The 15,718-nt window shown below is 32.9% G+C and overlaps 1 pseudogene; it reads right to left on the reverse strand.

The window, feature by feature from the left end:
• Positions 1-13,629: 13,629 nt before the first annotated feature.
• On the reverse strand, positions 13,630-13,729 carry LOC122128167 (annotated as a pseudogene).
• Positions 13,730-15,718: the final 1,989 nt, after the last annotated feature.

Genomic DNA, 15,718 nt, shown 5'->3' on the forward strand with positions numbered 1-15,718 from the left:
AACTGAAACTGGCCTGTTTCAAATACTCATCATTGGTCACTTTGTCCTAAAACAACTGCTTACATAGTATGCTTTTTCCCCATAGACTTTCATATTGTTCCTCTCCATCACCAAATTACTGCTCCATGTAAGCACACAGAGTGAATATCTCAGACACAAATTCTAGTATCATTAATTACTCACTACATTGTCTGTTGGCATTACATTTCTCATCTGTAAATGGATATAATCTACCAGAAATATTGAAGAATGAATTTGTTGAATTCTAGAGCAAGAAAAAAGAAAAGTGAAGAGTCCTTACATTTTCCATCTTACCTTACAAATAAGAAAAGAGTCAAATTCAGTTTGTTGGTTTAAAATCACAATTTTTTTCATGCAGAAATAAAAATAAGTCATCATCAGGCTACACTGTGGTCATCATCCTGACCAAAGTTATTAGCATCATAAGTGCTAATTATTGAAAGTCTGGTATGTGTCTATGACGTTGCTATTATTTGTCTTTTGATTAATAATTTTAATGTTACCACTGTGCATACATCCATATTAAAATTTTGAACAAATAAAGAAACTAAAAAAAAAACTAAACCATATCAGGTAGCTTGACTATGTGCTTTTAACAAATTATGGAATAGAGTTTTGAAGCATTACAAATTCCTAACCAGTATGAATTAACTTCCTCTCTCTCCGTCACTACACACAAATATTTAAGAGTTTGAACAGAACTTTTTTCAAGTGATATACTCTAAATGTTACTACAATATCATGTGTATATCTAAAATTTCCTTTAAAGTAATAAACTCTACTTTCAAATCAAGTATTAGTTATTTTATTCTCAGGAACTTTTAGATAAAGACTGTATATCTTTGAAATGAAAAAGGTCAAAATAGTAGCATAAAAATTTTAGAAGGAGTCTGTCTTCAGAAATACATATACATATATATCTATATATACATTATGTGCAGAAAGATATAGATTTTTAGAGATTATTTGTCATCAGAAATATGTACATATATTTAAATTTCTTTGTAGAATGATGTACATTATAGTGAAAAATACATCTTAAAACATAATTAAAATTTAAAAAATACATCAAACAAAAGTGCCAGTGACACGCTTATAATTCGAGCTATTCTGGGTTCTGAGATCGTAGAATTGTGTTCGAAACTAGCCCAGACAGAAAAGTACTTGTTAGAGTCTTATCTCCAATTAATCACTAAAAACAGGAATTAGCTCTGTGCTTCCAGTTTTGGAGTGCTGTCCTTGAGCATAAAAACATTGGGGACAATGCCAAAGTCTTGCAAACAACAACAACAACAAAATGTATCACATTAATTTCACAAAAGCAAATTTTAACTGCTGTGAACATTTCTTAGAAACATGAATACATGCCCCTGGAAAATGTTAAGTAAAAGTATAGAATATTTACATCTATGTTAAAGACAAGACTATTTAGATTGTTTAAGATATTTAGGTGATGATTAGGAATTAAGAATAATGAGATTTGGGTAATAGATTGGGATTGGACTTTAATTCTAGTTTACAGTAGTAATAAAATGATATTTGTAATGATTATATAAAATTATTCTTGCTTGGTATATGAATTATAATAAGTGATAAACATTTTAAAATGATTTCCAATGCAAAGGATTATCAATTCTTTTGTACTTTCAAAACAATTAAGAAATCTATTCCAAGGCTAGTTTACTCTAAGACTATATTTGTTTTCTAAAATTAATTTAGGAATGAGTTAAGATTTAGATAACGTTGCACAGCAGAAGAGAGTGAGAGGGGATAGAATGATGGACCACATAGGAGCTGTATGTCATTGGTACTGTGTTTCAAAAAACAGAAAGACTTCAGAGAAGAGAAAGAGGAATATAAGGTGTCCTGAATCAAGTTTCGTTTTAATCCACGTAATAGTTTTGACTGAGAATCAGAGAACATGGGAAAAATAGATAATAAAATAGAAAATAAAGCATTGTATAAACCTGTTACAATGTAAAGAAATTGTAATAGGAAGATGATAATTAATTTCCAAAGAAATAAAAGAAAGGATAGGTAAACTCTAAAGGGAAAATGAATGAAGAGAGAAAAGAAGCAAAATAAACCTTTATCAATAACAAACACAAGAGTTTGGAAGTGGAAAGGCAGTAGAAATATTGTAAATAACAATAAAATAACAATAAAAATTGCTAACGTGGATAGAAGATGGATCATATTTTATCATATATGATTTTGAAGTAATAGGGAATGAAAATTTAAAAGTCATAATTTAAAATACTATAGCCCAATGGTAAAACATTGGCATAGCATGTGTGAAGCAATGGTGTGATCGCCCAAACATTACAACGTACACCCAAAGCACACACACAAAAAACCCACATTAACACACACACACACACACACACACAACATACACACATTTGGAATATTGATATTACCATATTAAACAGAGGTAATTATTACAAATAGTAAAAATATGTTAATATGAAATCATATTATTGCTCATACTATTTAAAAGTTTACTAGAAATGAAATACTCACAATATACTTGGATTCTTATAGATCAACTAAATTGAAAATTAAGAAAACGAAGACACGAGAACCTTTGCAAACAAGTTTTAAATAATAAACATTTTGAAACATGTATACTTTCATTTTGACAAAAGATTGATGTTACTGGTATTTTAACTCAAGATTTAGAATATGATAACCAGATGCTCTATATCTCGCTAGAGATGGCTATATTTCTAATCATTTCACTCTGGTTACTTTTATAATAAAGGTCTCATCATTTCAAAGCCTCTCCCGAATCACAAACCCTGCTTATATTTCCCACCATAGCTAGAAAATGGAAGCCACAAATCACCATTCCCTGCTCAAACATTTTTTTAATTCAAGTACAAATATTTCCAAAAAGTGACCAGGTAATGAAGCCTTCTTAATAAAGTATGTGCTTCTTGGAAACACAGTAAGGACAAATATGTTTAGAACTATAAGAAATTAAAATTATTTAAATTCACCAACCATATAAAAATTAAGAAAATAATTTTTAAATATTCATGTTAAATATTTTAAAAGCAAAATATATGTGTCTAAATAATTTACATTGTAAAACTCATGCAAAATTAAATTAACTAATCCTTCGACTCTGAAAAAAGAATTACTCTATAGAAACAAAAGAAAATAATTAAGTTCAAAATTTGAAATTTAGAAAATGAAATGAATTGCATTCTTTAGTTGACTGAAGAAACTGTAAACCCTCTGTATATCAATTTTATAATAAAAAAAAGCATGAACAAAGAAAGCAAAAGTACCCATTGATCAATAGCACCAGCTAAAGTATCAGTATTTCTTTTTTTGAGTGTACAAGAAAATCGATGGAGGGGATAACAATGTTCCTTCCATTAAAAAATGTACTCATTACCTTACTTATGTTACTGTAACCACTTTGTACATTACCTTTACAATAAAATTAAATTGAAATTAAAAATAAACTAAATAATATACCAATTAAGAATTCTTAGAAGCCATTGGTTAAAAACTTTGTAAAAAACTGTCCTAGGAACCCAAGGAATATACTTTGATGATACTATTTAAATACTTAAACTTCAGCAGAGAAGCAAAAAGTTTATAAATGTTATAAGTAAAGTAATAAATCAGAATATATTACTATTAATAAAAATCATAAGATGAATTTATAGTGGTAGTCAAATATGTAACAAATGAGACGAATTGCCATTCGTTTGCACTTAATAAGTGAGAAAGAATTTTCTAGGTCTTTTAAAATATATCTTAAGATAATGAAGAAACTATTCTGTCACATATGATAATCAGATAAAGATGATATTAAAACAAAGAACAGATTGTACTAAGTTGTGGGATGTTAATGTATTTACCTATTTTGGTTGTGGGTAACTGTGGGGATTTCAACTTGGAGTATTGTTCTTGCTAGGCTGGCGTCATATGAGTGGTTAATTATAGGATAGGGGTTCCCTTTCCACAAGAACATGCACCTGATCTGTCCTTTTAGCCTTCCCATCATCAATAGCATCAGAGTTGCACACCAACTTGTCTAGCTGCCTACCTTTGCTGGCCTGGATTCTGCAGTCCTTCCAATCTTTGCCTCTAGATAGTGCAGGATCGTGGAAATGATCCAGTGCACGCAGCTATAGAGTGAGAAGGAAGTCCACTAAACTTTTGGCTTGGGTTCTGTTCTCAAGCCTCCTAAGTAGTTAAGAGTAAAGATGGGAGCCCCTGGTGCCAAGCAGTAGCAGTATTTTTAAAAAACTCGACATATATATGAGTTAGGCTTGTGATTACCTCAGGAAAAGAATAAAAGAGCAGTGAAGCATAAAGGACAGTCAGAACTTTAACTAGCTACTCAGAGGCTGAATCAGCTTAGCTAGCTACTCAGGAGGCTGAGATCTGAAGACCACTGTTCAAAGCCAGTCTAATCATGAAAATACATGTGATTATTTCCAAAAAATCAGAAGTGGAGCAGTGGCTCGAGTGGTAGACCACTATCCTTGGGCACAGAAGCTTAGGGATAGTGCCCAGGCAATATCAAGCTTCAGGAATGATGAATACATGCATGAGCTCCTGCAAATGTGCGTGTGCATACACACGTGCAGGTGAACACACAAACACACCAATGAGTATTTCAATGCTACCTTCTTTAATTTTTTTTACCTTGTTGTACCCTATTGCCATGTATTGGTTCACAACTTAACAAAATCAGCTAAGCAGCTATTTACATACAACTGATCATGTTTCTCTAAAGTCTATTCTCTTTTTGCAAGCCTGATTTTATATGACCCAAAAGTAAATTATTCAGGAGGGCAATTCATCTCCCTCAACTCTGTAGTATTAGATGATTGTTTACGTTCTTCCTAGCTATATGATTTTGTGAAATTCTGCATCAAACAGCCTATTTCTTTCACGAGAAGGGAAGCCTTTGTCTAACAATTAATAATAGGATTTTCTCCTCCTGGCAAGCATGTGTAGTTTTATTATTTTCATATATTTCATGATCTGTCTGTGTATGCCAAAGACTGCTGTGAAAATAAAAAGACCATTCTCAGCACTTAGCATTCGTATAACATTCATATGTATGAAGGTATTTAAATATTACTGAAATTGCTTTGGAATAAATAATGTTCACCTTGACTATTTTGAGAAAGAAGAATTAGTTTTTCAGCACTTAGGTAAGAACGTGAGTGAAAGAAACAAAAGGAAAGTTTGGAACAACTCAACATATACATTCAAATGAAACAAAACAACCCAAGAAAACACAAATTAATTCAGTACTTAAAAACCTGTAGGAAATGCAATGATTTTTTTAAAAATCAGCTATGATAAGCTTTTGAGAATCCTGACTACATGGGAGTTTACTGTTGTGAGGACAGTGGTTAAAGCCCAGACTGGACAGAAAGATCTGTACACAAAGCCATGCCATGCACCTGTTATTCTAAATTCCAGGAAGAATAACATAAAGTGGAATGAGCCCAAGATCATACACAAGGAGGAAGCCAGATTCTATCTGAAAAATAATCAGGGTAATTTAGGGCTGGGGCATGACAAAGTGTTAAGAACACCCATTTAGGAGACACAAGACACTCAATGCAAACTCTATTATGGGTAATGAAGAAAAAAGCTATAACTTTAAATAATTGGAATGATTGTAAGATTTGAGTATTTCAGTGGAGAAAAAAAACCATGAGAGAGATAGAGTGAACCCATGTTGTGATCCCTTCTACTTAAGCTATAATGTTGTGTGGTACTCCAGACATAACAGAGTTATCTTGCAAATGAGTATGGATATGCATTTGGGTGATGGAAATATTCTACTTACACAGGTGTAAATTAGATTTTTGGCTAGATTGTAGTTCTTGAACTAAGAGCCTGTGTGATGTCCCTGAGCTTTTTCTCTCAAGGCTACCACTCTATTACTTTGAGCCACAGTTCCAATTCTGATTTTCTGTTTGTTGTTTGGAGATAAGAGGCTCATGGACTTTCTTGCCAAAATGGCTTCAAACCATTATCGTCAGATCTCATCCTCCTGAGTAACCAGGACTCGAGGCATAAGCTGTCTATTTTTTAAATAGTTTAGTAAATCATGTAGTTACACAAGTTATAAATTATCATTACAACCTGTGTAATAGATGTGTGTATATATATATATCAATGCATACAGACAGAAATATTTTATCGCATCTTTGTATCTACAGTAGATTTATGAAATATCAACCTTCGTTGTAAAATAAAATGGAAACAAAAGTTATTAAGGAGCAAAACAAAGGGAATTGTCACAAGTTTCTTGTTGTTGAATGGAATATGAATTGCGAGAATCAGTTTGGGAAAACCATCTTAATTTAACATAATGGATAATGGGTATTAATTCCAATCTATCTATTTGCCCATATTGTGCATCCTCACACATGAGTGTCAAAATCAAACCACAATTTTTGCTTTTGTATTTAACGCACCTGTTATAATTTAGGGGATTGATGAAGTACTCAAATAAAGATTAAAATAATAGTAAGTGAGGCTATGAGTTAGAGCTGAAAATGTTTTTAAATATTATAATAGCTAATTAAATTGAAATTTTCTTACTTTTACTCTATTGTCATGTCCCTCATTCCCACATTAGAAAAGTACATAAAAGGCTCTCAGTAAATTATGTGTATAATCATGAAAAAAAATGTATTGAAAGAATATGGGCCCAGTGTGGTTTTAGCTTATTGAGACCTGTAGGGGGTAGTGTGTTTTTGAGGCCTTGCAAAACGTTGTGATGGAGATGAAAGGAGGGATGTGTTTATTCTGGAAAATTGTCTAGAGGATTGCTCCCAGAAAGATAGTGACGAATTCTTCCAAAAGATACAGCAAAATCACTTCCACAACCATGTTCACTGCTCACTATTTACCGTAGCCAAGTTATGAAAACAGCCCAGATGTCTTATGGTGGAGGGATGGTTGGAGAAAGTGGGGCACATATACACAATTGGATTGCACCCATCCTTTATGAAGACTGTTACATAATTTGCAAAAATTATGTTAAGTAAACTAAGTCAGAGCGAGACATACAAAAGACCCATGTTCTGTCGCGTATTTGGAACATAGGACTTTATGCAAGTTTACACAACAGTATTAACCAAAGCATGCTCTTTGCAGACAAGTATTTAAAAGTGTAATTTCTTATAAAATTGAACTTTTATTCCAACAAAATGAATACCAAGAAACTATCATTTGGAAGATATGAGCGGAAATCAAAGGGAAGGAATAAAGAGAGTTATGGATGAAGAGAGGGAAGGTATAATATTCAATGCAGAAACTAGAAGAAATGAAAGTGGGGTGAGGTTTGGAAGGGTATTGCAAAGTTATGTAAAGATCCATTGTACTTATAAACTGATTTGTTGAATGGAAATTCCTTCATACAACTATTTAATAAAAATATAATTAAAAACAATGGAGACAGGGCTGGGAAGGTGGCTCAATGGTAGAGAACTTGCCTTGCAGGCCTGAGGCCCTGGGTTCGATTCCTCAGCACCACATAAGCAAAAATAAAAAGCCGGAAGTGGTGCTGTGTTTCAAGTGGTAGAGAGCTAGCCTTGAGCTGAACAGCTGAGGGACATCACCCAGGCCCAGTGTTCAGGCCCCACGATTGGACCCCCCCCTCAAAAAAAACAGTGGAGACATCTGAACCTTAAACTGTGTTCTCTTAAATCATGAGTCAAAATAATAGTTTCCTTCTCAGAAATTTTCTTTGCAGTTATTTTCCTCAAAATGACAGAAAAGTGACCAACAAAATGAATGTCAATACATCACATTGCATATCCTAAAGAGAAACAATATAAAAATCACAGTAAAAATGTTAGAATTCATCACATGATAAAATAACAGGTAGAAAGGATCAAATGCTGATTGTTTTTCCAAGTACATTACCTATGGTATCTAATTTAATCCTCACAATAATCCCATAAAGTAGAACTACTTCTATTTCTAATTCTCAGATGATGATATTGAAGTCTTCAGAGTTGGAATTACTAGTACAACATTTCACAAATGGTAAATCTTAGCCTGCGGCCCATTCCCACCGTATCAAATAACTTCATTCTATTTTGTGACTAAAATACCAGCACTTAGTCCACTAATTCTAGGAAAATTTCCCAGAATTATTGTCCACACTCTAATAATATTTCACTTTATCTTTGTTAGAAAATAGGAAACTAAGCGGGATGTCGGTGGCTATACCTGTAATCGTAGCTACTCAGGAGGCTGAGATCTGAGGAACGCGGTTCAAAGCCAGCCCAGTCAGGAAAGTCCGAGAGATTCTTATCTATAATAAACCGCTAATAAACCAGAAGTGGCACTGTAGCTCAAGCGGTACAGTGCTTGACTTGAGCGGAAGAGTGCAGGGACAGTACTCAAGCCCAGAGTTCAAGTACCAAGACCAACCAAAAAAAAAAAAAAAAAGGAAATAGGTAACTGCAATATGAAAACTCCAAGTTCATAATCAATTTATACCTCCCTGGTGAAAGGAACTGCTAAACTATAACATTCTTGATTTCTAACTCAAAATTGTAGAAATTATATTCTATCCCATGACAACACTGCATCGCAGTCATACTGAAAGAACAATCTCCCCAATTCCTGATGGAAACAGATTGCAGGTCTTATAGACCAATCATTTCCACATTGTAGCTCACATAAGTTGTTTACCATTAGAGGTATTTTGATTGCTTTTTATACCCAACATTTTGAGAGAAATGTATTACTTTAAAATGTTATTAAAGCAAGACTGATATAAAAATCACCTTTGACCCCAGATAAATATTTACCTTTCATATACCCAAAAATGCAGTCTTACCTATCATTAATGTTAGGAATGAGAGGTTAAAAATCATGGACACCAAGACCTAAGCATGAATTAAAGACTCTCCAACTTGTGAATACAATTGGTTTAAAAAGACATCAATACTACTGCATGTTTTTCAAAATTTCTTGTGATATTGAAGATTCAATGATAAAATATTAACACTTGAAAATAACTCATTTTCTTGGGAGTAGGACAGAAAACACAAGATTAATCCATCATTTTCAAATACCTTTATTTTTCTACAAATTCACTCTTATAATTATCAAGATTAAAAAACTAACTGAAGTACAGAGCCACAAAGGAAATAATTTAACTGCATCATCTACATTCAAAAAACTGTTACTGGGGCTGGGAAGGTGGCTCAGTGGTAGAGTGCTTGCCTTGCATGCATGAGGCCCTGGGTTCGATTCCTCAGCACCACATAAGCAAAAAGGAAAAAGCCGGAAGTGGCGCTGTGGCTCAAGCGGTAGAGCACTAGCCTTGAGCTGAAGAGCTGAGGGACAGTGCCCAGGCCCAGAGTTCAAGGACCCACGACCGGACCCAAAAAAAAGAAAAAAAAAACCTGTTACTAGAAAACAAAGTTATACTAATAATTAGCTTACCAAATTCACTTATATCCTTTTATTCTATTTCATAATATTCTATTGCATAAAAAGCCTATATACCCACTTACATCTTCAGATCTTAATATTTATTTCAGAAATGTCTATAGCTCTATAGTCAATGAACTGAAATAATACTAAAAATATTCAAAGGCTTTTCAGAAATTGCAAGACGCTCTCGGGGTTGTTATTTATATTGGAAAAGATATTCGAAAAGCCTTATTTGTTAAAGTTGTGATAGTTACTTCCACAAAAGAGCCATTAGTGAAGAACCCATTGCATGCACAAAACAACTTCAAATGCATCCACAATCTGGAGGTGACACATGCTTTTTGTTTGTTTGTTTTGAAAGGTATATCTAGCAAGCATATCCACAATACTGGTTTTCAGTCAATATGATGGGATATTCAAACCTAATAAATACAGGGTTGATTATCTTAGTGAGAATAGATATGATGTTACAAAGAAAGTTATTTTCAACAGAAATCTGGAAAGAGTTTATTCACCTTGTGTTTCACAGGAATAACCAGAGAGTAATACCTGTTTGGTCAAGTCAGTCAAACTCACTCCATGAGTATATCTTAAAAGTATAATCAATTTAAGAGGTCAAATACATATTTTGTACTGACAGTCATCTTACAGCAATAACTTACTACCTAATTATATCTGTATCTTCTTACCTAACATATAATAAGAGCTGAAAGTGGTCTCTTTTATCTAACTTAATGTTGTATATGTTTTGATTATGATGATGTTATTATTTGACAAATAAAATGTACAGAAGGGTGGCTCCACAGAAATGACATGACAGAACACTGATAAATAAAAACATTGCAACACAGTTAGCTCTTTTGATCCTCACCTTGTCCACATTGGCAAGCAATATTGCAACAGCACACACACACATATACACATACACACATGTGTGCACATGTACACACATATACTTGCATGCTAAATTCAGGGTTTAGTACAAAAAAGTACAAATAAAATTTTAGTGATTAGGACAAACGTTAATTTGCCTTATTACAAAATAATACACAATCCAGTCACCATGGGTGTTACATTTTACTTGCCTTGCCACATGTGACCACTTAATTTATTTTAATTAATTAATTAATTCATTTGTTTGGTGCTAATACTAGGCTTGAACTCATGGCCTGGCTCTGTCCCAGAATTTGTCGTTTTTTTGTTGTAGTTTTCTCAAGCCTAGAATTTTACTGCTTGTCCCACAGCTCCATTTCTAGCTTTTGCTGGTTACTTTCAAATCAGAATTTAATGGACTTTTTTTTGCTTGGTTTGGTTTCAAACCACAATCCTCAGATTTCATCTTTCTGATTAGCTAGGATAAACACATGAGCCACAAGTGTGGCTTCTAGTTTTTCCTCTATAGCTATCTAATACACATATTAGATAGTAATTTAAAACCTAGAGTATAGAAGCAAGTTGTACAGAGATGATATTGTCTTGTCAGAAATTTAAGCTAGTAAATTTCTTCTTAAAACCATAAACAAAAATACCATGGCATAATATAAGAGAACTCACTATTGAACATATGAGCTTTAAGAGCTTTCTAATAGATCCATTATTTGTTACCCAACATTAGAAAAAACTATATAATGCAGTAGTAAAATAGAAGTCCTTTGTAGGAATACTTAATTACCTTGTTTTTAAAGATACTTGTTTTCATCTAAAAAAGTAGGCATGTCTATTGTCTTGATGTGATTTTGATGATTGAAGGTGCTTAATGAGAAATCAAAGTGTATTACTAATCCTTTGCTATCAATTAAATCTCACCTTTTCTTCTTTGAACTTATAATTATTAAAGCAATAGTTCAGAATCAGCAAGCAATAGTTCAGATTCACACTTCCAGTGCAAGTGGATCACCAGTAATTAATCCTTGATACCATTTTCCAAAAAGTTTTGTCACAGATACAATCGGCCTGCCTTCTCTAGCTGCTTTCCTAGCCTGGACCTATTCCTTCACTCTTCAGGAAAAGTGTGATTCAACTGATTTCAGTCAGATCTGTTACTAGAATTATCAAGGATTTAGATTTTTGTCTGTAATTTGGTCAAAGCTATGTCTCTTTATGTAGGCTAATAAAAATGTATTTACTAATTTCAAGTAAATACATAAATTCCACTTCCATCTCTTTTAAAAAATAAAATTGTTTGCTCTATAAATTGATCAGAGGCATGGATTTTGTGGCTAGCTAGGTCATTGCACATCTGTCTCTCTCTTCCTCTCTCCCTTTCATGGTTCTCATAGATAATGTGACAGCTCCATAATTATCCTAATTAATTTTGCTTTTATATTTTTGGTTGCATCATTTCACTTTCTGCTCTGCCATTTCCCAAATCATTTACATAGAAGGCATTATTTCATATTTTCTCATTCCTATAATAAGCTGCACATGAAGACACCACTGGTCCCATTTTCAGTCTGTACCTTTGAATATGGAGGAAAACCTTTCCTCTGCTCTCTATCAATTCCCTACTCTCCAGTTAGAATAATTTCCAATAGTAAAATTGGAAAAAGATAAAGAAAATCATGGTGAAATAACAGATGTAGAAAATTCACTGGATTTTTCTGACCAGTTCAACCAACGTGAACTATTAGGGAATACATGTGCACCCCATTCCCACTGGTACTCACTGTCTCTGGTTAGGCAATTCTGATGAAGACAAGGAACAAGATGAAAAAGTGAGGAATGGTATCATTTGCAAAAAAAAAATGGAGAAGTATTAAAGCAAATTTTTGTTTGGGCTGCTGAAAATAATCGGCTTACTACAGTGCAGACACTGCTTTCCTAAAAGGCCACTCATGTGAATACTAGGGATGATGATGAGTATACCTCTCTTCATCGGGAAGCCTCCAGTGGGCACTGAGACATTGTCCATGAGTTGGTGGCTAAAGGCAGATATTCATGCAATTACTGTGAATGGCTAGACACCCCTGCACAGTGCTTATATGTTGAATAATACCAGAGTGGCTGCTTTCTTAGTTCACATTGAGTCAGATACCAATGCCCAAACTAAAGTCCTCTTGACTCCCTTGCATCTTGCTGCTTGGAATAGAAATAGCAAAGATATGCTGGATCGCCTTCTATTGAAGCATTATATCAAACCAGGTCTGAAGAACAACTTGGAAGAAACTGCATTTAATATTGCCAAAAGGATAAATATGTATCACTACCTCTTTTAAATTGTGGAAGGCTGTAAAAATTGTTCTCTTAACTCATAATGGTTTGGTTAAGATTCTTAAATTTCAAAAATGCCAATCCATCTTTGTGTCTGTACAAAATATTTTCACAATACAAAGCAACAGCAATATCTTACTTTAAAAATTCATGGATTCCATAGTATTCTTCAAGTGAATTGCCTGACTTTGATGTCAAAATGTATTCAAGAGTTGTTTGTATACATCTATAATGATTTCTGCAGGGTTTGTGATTTTTAAATCAGAAATCACTTTAACTTATCTGTTGAAATTAGTAGTACAGAAACTAAAAATATTTCTGGTGCTTGTATGAAAAAAGTATATTTTAAAATACTCTGTATTTTGTTTGTATAATGTCCATAATCTATTTAATTCTCTCCTAGATATAATACTTTGAATTATACATTGTTTTATAATATATAGGTTCGTTAATAAATGTGTTATTTCAGATAGCATTCCATACAGAAAAAGTTTAAGATTCCTTTTTTTTCCTAGGTCCTTATAGTATTTTATTTCTTTGGGATAAAATGACAATGTTATCCAATTTCAAATGTTTTGTAAAGATTATGCTATGTAAAGGCCATTCTAAGGTGAGGATTTAACGCACTGATGTCAAACTAACTTTCAGTTCAATGAATTACATATATTGTTACATTTGCCTTTTTAAATTTTTTATTGTGAAAATACTGTACAGAGGGGTTGCAATTACATGGGCAAGATAATGAGTACATTTCTTATCAAGCATTGTAGCCTCCTCCTGTATTTACCCTTCCCATCCATTCCCATCCTTCCCTTGCTCCCCCACTCAATCCTCCCTCTACCCCTCCACCCGCACAAAGTTGTAAAGTTTATTTTTCGACATAACGACTTGTACTTTTGTAATCAATTTTTTTGATAACTGTTTTTCATTTCTTGCATCTCAAGAATGAAAAATATGGAATATTTCACAAATTTTCATATCATCCTTGTGCAAGTGCCATGATAATCTCTATATTGTAGTAATTTGGGTAAACGTCCTGCTGAAGCATGTAGTATCCTGTAAATTTAAGTAGTTATTGATGCAATCTTTATACAGGCATATATCCTTAGTTGACTGTTTGTAACTAGGAAACCTTATTGTTCCTAAAATGTTATTGATCTTACTTCTCTAAAGCTTATATTGTTTGGTCGATTGCTCACATTTGCAATTTTTTTGTCAATGACTATTTTAAGTCTTTTTCATTTTAAATTTGATCATACTTTGAAGCCTTTATAGCTAGGTCCAAAGGTGATTGTTTTTCAAGTACTTATTTATAAACTGAGTTAGCTTTGTGGAGCTAATGGATTCAAAGTAAGCCTTGCTTAAGAGCTACTTCTAAACTTCTGCAGCTTAAAAATTCCTAAATGATGTCTTACTGGTACAAATGTCTACCTGACCCTTTATTCTTCTTCCCTGTAGCAACAGACCAACCAGAATATCTTACCCTGACAGCATAGATTTTCTTATTGGAACAAAACTAATATTAGTTAAAAGGGATCATAGAGAGATAAACAGTTAAGACAGAATCATTTAGGCTAGAAGGTATTTTATCAAAATATAATTGTTTTTTATACCTAACATTTCAATAGTAGCTAAAGCCAAGAAGGTGAAAAAAATTTTCACATGCATGATTACCAAATGTCCTGGCCAGTCTACCATCCATCCAGGCAGGAATTTACACTACTGCCTTTCTTTCATCAAATATTTTCATAGTTAAAAGAGAAGTCTATATGTTTCTCCTCGATATTAGGCCTTAAATTGGTAATGTTTTAATCACAGTGTTTCCTCTTGTCTCTAGGCTGTAAATCTCCAAATGGTAAAGCTTTAGGTCCAACTCTACCAAACACTGAGGTAGAAATAATGGAATAATATTTTAAAACACAGTTGCCTTTGATACCCTAACCACAACAGAACATTGCAAAACATGTGCCTTTTTTCTTATATTTTATAGTTATATATTTTATATTTATACGTGCTGATATTTTATTTCACACAGTGAAACTTACTAGAATTAATTGATAATTTGACAAATAAATAGATATTTATTACAATAAATAGATTGGAATATAAATAATAAGGTTTAGAATGTACATTAGAATATAAAAAGTATCAATGCAATGTCTTTGGTATAAACTTGTGATATGTTCTAAGTATTCTTGGTCTTCTGAATTCACATTGTAAAAAAAAACAATTGTTTTCCTCTAATCTATAAGGGATTTTACTCTGCTGCTCTGTTTATTGTTTTAACTCACTGGTTGCAAAATGTTTTTCTCTATATTTCTGAAGCATTTCTACTGATTGTACCCAAATTTTGCTGATATGATATCTAAAAGGTATTATTCTTCTGCAGGATCCACGGGTCCTAGGATCCCAGGTCTTAGTTATCCTCTTCATCTGATAACAAGGGGAAGATTTCTCACCTAGGCTCATGAAACATGCCAACAGAAAGTAATTGAAAATCCATCTCAATTCCTTATGACACCGGAATTAGTGGTAAGCAATTGTGTAATGCAATGCAACTTAAAATGAAAGATGAGATCACAAAATCTGAGAGAAAGTACAGTAATTCAAACTTTCAGTTTACAAATGACCAGCCCATATGAGTGACCAAGATCACAAATGTCACAAAATTATTTTTAATACCCCTCTTCTAATGATTACTCAAAGATTTCAGTCCAGCATAAGTAGGCAAAAAAAAAAAAAATAGTTCCGAGAACGATAGATCCATAATTGGTCTACCAGGGCTAGGAAAACTTGACTTACAGGTCAAATATAATTCACAAAAACATTAATTGAGAAGATCGTTAATGCTTCAAAATACTGGTACTTCAGTAAAACTTGTTTCTGTAGAATAAAAATGTTATCATTCTCAAACCAACAATAAGCTACACTTAATCTCCTGAAAACAGATTCCTTTTCAAATAATCTTTTAAAAATCACATTCACCAAAATAACATTTGACAAGTAGACAATATTGACATTACAAATTTTTCAAGTT

Source organism: Dipodomys spectabilis, unplaced genomic scaffold, assembly GCF_019054845.1.
Source record: "Dipodomys spectabilis isolate Male_0828 unplaced genomic scaffold, ASM1905484v1 ptg000010l, whole genome shotgun sequence".
Taxonomy (NCBI): Eukaryota; Metazoa; Chordata; class Mammalia; order Rodentia; family Heteromyidae; genus Dipodomys; species Dipodomys spectabilis.